Genomic DNA, 5787 nt, shown 5'->3' on the forward strand with positions numbered 1-5787 from the left:
TTTTCATATCATATCTTAGTTCATTTTCGGGGTAGCCAAATTAGGCTCTGATCCTCTGTATAAACACAAACAGACCCTTTGCCTACACTTTTATATGCCCTTTATATCATTGTGTAGAACTCATTGAGGTCACCACACAGGAACTGCTTTTTTTTTTATCATTAATGTACACTTACATGATGAATACTTTGTTTACTAGGCTCACCCCTATACCAGGTCCCCCGTATATACCCCTTTACAGTCACTGTCCATCAGCGTAGCAAAATGTTGTAGAATCACTACTTGTCTTCTCTGTGTTGTACAGCCCTCCCCTTTCTCCCACCCCCCCATGCATGCTAATCTTAATAACCCCATTTTTCTCCCTCCCCCCTTATCCCTCCCTACCCACCCATCCTCCCCAGTCCCTTTCCCTTTGGTACCTGTTAGTCCATTCTTGAGTTCTGTGATTCTGCTGCTGTTTTGTTCCTTCAGTTTTTCCTTTGTTCTTATACTCCACAGATGAGTGAGATCATTTGGTATTTCTCTTTCTCTGCTTGGCTTGTTTCACTGAGCATAATACCCTCCAGCTCCATCCATGTTGCTGCAAATGGTAGGATTTGCCCTTTTCTTATGGCTGAGTAGTATTCCATTGTGTATATGTACCACATCTTCTTTATCCATTCATCTATCGATGGACATTTAGGTTGCTTCCAGTTCTTGGCTACTGTAAATAGTGCTGTGATAAACATAGGGGTGCACTGGTCTTTCACATACTTGATTGCTGCATTCTTAGGGTAAATTCCTAGGAGTGCAATTCCTGGGTCAAATGGTATGTCTGTTTTGAGCATTTTGATGTACCTCCACACTGCTTTCCACAATGGTTGAACTAATTTACATTCCCACCAGCAGTGTAGGAGGGTTCCCCTTTCTCCACAGCCTCGCCAACATTTGTTGTTGTTTGTCTTTTGGATGGCAGCCATCCTTACTGGTGTGAGGTGATACCTCATTGTAGTTTTAATTTGCATTTCTCTGATAATTAGCGATGTGGAGCATCTTTTCATGTGTCTGTTGGCCATCTGTATTTCTTTTTTGGAGAACTGTGTGTTCAGTTCCTCTGCCCATTTTTTAATTGGGTTATTTGTTTTTTGTTTGTTGAGGCATGTGACCTCTTTATATACTCTAGACTTCAAGCCTTTATCAGATCTGTCATTTTCAAATATATTCTCCCATACTGTAGGGTTCCTTTTTGTTCTATTGATGGTGTCTTTTGCTGTACAGAAGCTTTTCAGCTTAATATAGTCCCACTTGTTCATTTTTGCTGTTGTTTTCATTGCCCGGGGAGATATGTTCAAGAAGAGGTCACTCATGTTTATGTCTAAGAGATTTTTGCCTATGTTTTTTTCCAAGAGCTTAATGGTTTCGTGACTTACATTCAGGTCTTTGATCCATTTTGAGTTTACTTTTGTATATGGGGTTAGACGATGGTCCAGTTTCATTCTCCTACATGTAGCTGTCCAGTTTTGCCAGCACCATCTGTTGAAGAGGCTGTCATTTCGCCATTGTATGTCCATGGCTCCTTTATCAAATATTAATTGACCATGTATGTCTGGGTTAATGTCTGGATTGTCTAGTCTGTTCCATTGGTCTGTGGCTCTGTTCTTGTGCCAGTACCAAATTGTCTTGATCACTATGGCTTTATAATAGAGCTTGAAGTTGGGGAGTGAGATCCCCCCTACTTTATTCTTCTTTCTCAGGATTGCTTTGGCTATTCGGGGTCTTTGGTGGTTCCATATGAATTTTTGAATTATTTGTTCCAGTTCATTGAAGAATGTTGCTGGTAGTTTCATAGGGATTGCATCAAATCTGTATATTGCTTTGGGCAGGATGGCCATTTTGACAATATTAATTCTTCCTAGGCATGAGCATGGGATGAGTTTCCATCTGTTAGTGTCCCCTTTAATTTCTCTTAAGAGTGACTTGTAGTTTTCAGAGTATAAGTCTTTCACTTCTTTGGTTAGGTTTAGTCCTAGGTATTTTATTTTTTTTTGATGCAATTGTGAATGGAATCATTTTCCTGATTTCTCTTTCTGTTGGTTCATTGGTAGTGTATAGGAAAGTCACAGATTTCTGTGTGTTGATTTTGTATCCTGAAACTTTGCTGTATTCAGATACCAGTTCTAGTAGTTTTGGGGTGGAGTCTTTAGGGTTTTTTATGTACAGTATCATGTCATCTGCAAATAGTGACAGTTTAACTTCTTCTTTACCAATCTGGATTCCTTGTATTTTTTTATTTTGTCTGATTGCCGTGGCTAAGACCTCCAGTACTATGTTAAATAACAGTGGGGAGAGTGGGCATCCCTGTCTACTTTCCGATCTCAGAGGAAATGCTTTCAGCTTCTTGCTGTTCAATATAATATTGGCTGTGGGTTTATCATAGATGGCCTTTATTATGTTGAGGTCCTTGCCCTCTATTCCCATTTTGCTGAGAGTTTTTATCATGAATGGATGTTGAACTTTGTCAAATGCTTTTTCAGCATCTATGGAGATGATCATGCAGTTTTTGTCTTTCTTTTTGTTGATGTGGTGGATGATGTTGATGGACTTTCGAATGTTGTACCATCCTTGCATCCCTGGGATGAATCCCACTTGGTCATGGTGTATGATCCTTTTGATGTATTTTTGAATTCGGTTTGCTAATATTTTGTTGAGTATTTTTGCATCTACGTCATCAGGGATATTGGTCTGTAGTTTTCTCTTTTGGTGGGGTCTTTGCCTGGTTTTGGTATTAGGGTGATGTTAGCTTCATAGAATGAGTTTGGGAGTATCCCCTCCTCCTCTATTTTTTGGAAAACTTTAAGGAGAATGGGTATTATGTCTTCCCTGTATGTCTGATAAAATTCAAAGGTGAATCCATCTGGCCCGGGGGTTTTGTTTTTTGGTAGTTTTTTGATTACCGCTTCAATTTCGTTGCTGGTAATTGGTCTGTTTAGATTTTCTGTTTCTTTCTGGGTCAGTCTTGGAAGGTTGTATTTTTCTAGGAAGTTGTCCATTTCTCCTAGGTTTCCTAGCTTGTTAGCATATAGGTTTTCATAGTATTCTCTAATAATTCTTTGTATTTCTGTGGGGTCCGTCATGATTTTTCCTTTCTCGTTTCTGATACTGTTGATTTGTGTTGACTCTCTTTTCCTCTTAATAAGTCTGGCTAGAGGCTTATCTATTTTGTTTATTTTCTCGAAGAACCAGCTCTTGCTTTCATTGATTTTTGCTATTGTTTTATTATTCTCAATTTTATTTATTTCTTCTCTGATCTTTATTATATCCCTCCTTCTGCTGACCTTAGGCCTCATTTGTTCTTTTTTTTCCAATTTCGATAATTGTGACATCAGACCATTCATTTGGGATTGTTCTTCCTTCTTTAAATATGCTTAGATTGCTATATACTTTCCTCTTAAGACTGCTTTTGCTGTGTCCCACAGAAGTTGGGGCTTAGTGTTGTTGTTGTCATTTGTTTCCATATATTGCTGGATCTCCATTTTGATTTGGTCATTGATCCATTGATTATTTAGGAGCGTGTTGTTAAGCCTCCATGTGTTTGTGAGCCTTTTTGCTTTCTTTGTACAGTTTATTTCTAGTTTTATGTCTTTGTGGTCTGAAAAGTTGATTGGTAGGATTTCAATCTTTTGGAATTTACTGAGGCTCTTTTTGTGGCCTAGTATGTGGTCTATTCTGGAGAATGTTCCATGTGCACTTGAGAAGAATGTGTATCCTGTTGCTTTTGGATGTAGAGTTCTGTAGATGTCTATTAGGTCCATCTGTTCTAGCGTGTTGTTCAGTGCCTCTGTGTCCTTACTTATTTTCTGTCTGGTGGATCTGTCCTTTGGAGTGAGTGGTGTGTTGAAGTCTCCTAGAATGAATGCATTGCATTCTATTTCCTCCTTTAGTTCTGTTAATATTTGTTTCAGGTGTGTTGGTGCTCCTGTATTGGGTGCATATATATTTATAATGGTTATATCCTCTTGATGGACTGAGCCCTTTATCATTATGTAATGTCCTTCTTTGTCTTTTGTTACTTTCTTTATTTTGAAGTCTGTTTTGTCTGATACCAGAATTGCAACACCTGCTTTCTTCTCTCTGTTGTTTGCTTGAAATATCTTTTTCCATCCCTTGACTTTAAGTCTGTGCGCGTCTTTGGGTTTGAGGTGAGTCTCTTGTAAGCAGCATATGGATGGATCTTGCTTTTTTATCCATTCTATTACTCTGTGTCTTTTGATTGGTGCATTCAGTCCATTTACATTTAGGGTGATTATTGAAAGGTATGAACTTATTGCCATTGCAGGCTTTAAGTTTGTGGTTACCAAAGGTTCAGGGTTAGCTTCTTTACTATCTTACTGCCTAACTTAACTCGCTTGTTGAGCTATTATAAACACAGTCTGATGATTCTTTATTTCTCTCCCTTCTTATTCCTCCTCCTCCCTTCTTCATATGTTGGGTGTTTTGTTCTGTGCTCTTTTTAGGAGTGCTCCCATCTAGAGCAGTCCCTGTAGGATGCCCTGAAGAGGTGGTTTGTGGGAGGCAAATTCCCTCAACTTTTGCTTGTCTGGGAATTGTTTAATCCCTCCTTCAAATTTAAATGATATTCGTGCTGGATACAGTAGTCTTGGTTCGAGGCCCTTCTGTTTCATTGCATTAAGTATATCATGCCATTCTCTTCTGACCTGTAGGGTTTCTGTTGAGAAGTCTGATGATAGCCTGATGGGTTTTCCTTTGTAGGTAACCTTTTTTTCTCTCTGGCTGCCTTTAATACTTTGTCCTTGTCTTTGATCTTTGCCATTTTAATTATTATGTGTCTTGGTGTTGCCCTCCTTGGATCCCTTGTGTTGGGAGTTCTGTGTACCTCTGTGGTCTGAGAGGCCATTTCTTCCCCTAGTTTGGGGAAGTTTTCGGCAATTATTTCTTCAAAGACACTTTCTATCCCTTTTTCTCTCTCTTCTTCTTCTGGTACCCCTATAATGCGGATATTATTCCTTTTTGATTGGTCACTCAGCTCTCTTAAAATTCTTTCATTCCTGGAGATCCTTTTCTCTCTCTCTGCATCAGCTTCTCTGCATTCCTATTCTCTGTTTTCTAGTCCATTAATGGTCTCTTGCATCTCGTCCATTCTGTTTTGAAGTCCTTCCAGAGCTTGTTTTATTTTTGTATTCTCCTTCCTTAGTTCTTGCATATTTCTCTGCAAGTCCATCAGCATGGTTATGACTTTTGTTTTGAATTCTTTTTCAGGAAGACTGGCTAAATCTATCTCCCCAGGTTCCTTCTCAGGGGAAGATGTAGCAGATGCCGAAGCTGTCTGGGTTAGTCTTGTCTTGATCATATTTTTTTGCCTTTTCATGTTGACAGGTGCTATTGACTGTCAGCTGGGAGGGCCAAACTTTTCCCTTGCTACTGGCCTTTCTTTACTGGGACAAGTGCGACCCCTAGTGGCTTGTGTTGTGTAATTGCGTGTAGGCTGGGTCTTTGTGTCTTTCCCGGCCGAAGTGTAGGAATTTTCCTTTCTGCGTTTCTGTGGGTGTGTTTTGCCTTAGGCTGTTTCTCTGCTTTCGCAGCGCCCAGAGGGGTAATGGACGTGGGGGCTGTTTGGCTGTTTACCTCTGTGAGGGGTGTCAGAGCTGTTGCCCAGGGGGTTAGTGCGCCTGGTTTTCCCTGTAATTTCCAGCCACTGGGCTGTGACCTGTGGTGTTTCCGGCCAGCTGTTAAATCCCTGTCCCTTTAAGACTTGCAAAAAGCCCCCGCTTTTCTTTGTCACAGGGGCAT

Source organism: Manis pentadactyla, chromosome X (assembly GCF_030020395.1).
Source record: "Manis pentadactyla isolate mManPen7 chromosome X, mManPen7.hap1, whole genome shotgun sequence".
NCBI lineage: Eukaryota > Metazoa > Chordata > Mammalia > Pholidota > Manidae > Manis > Manis pentadactyla.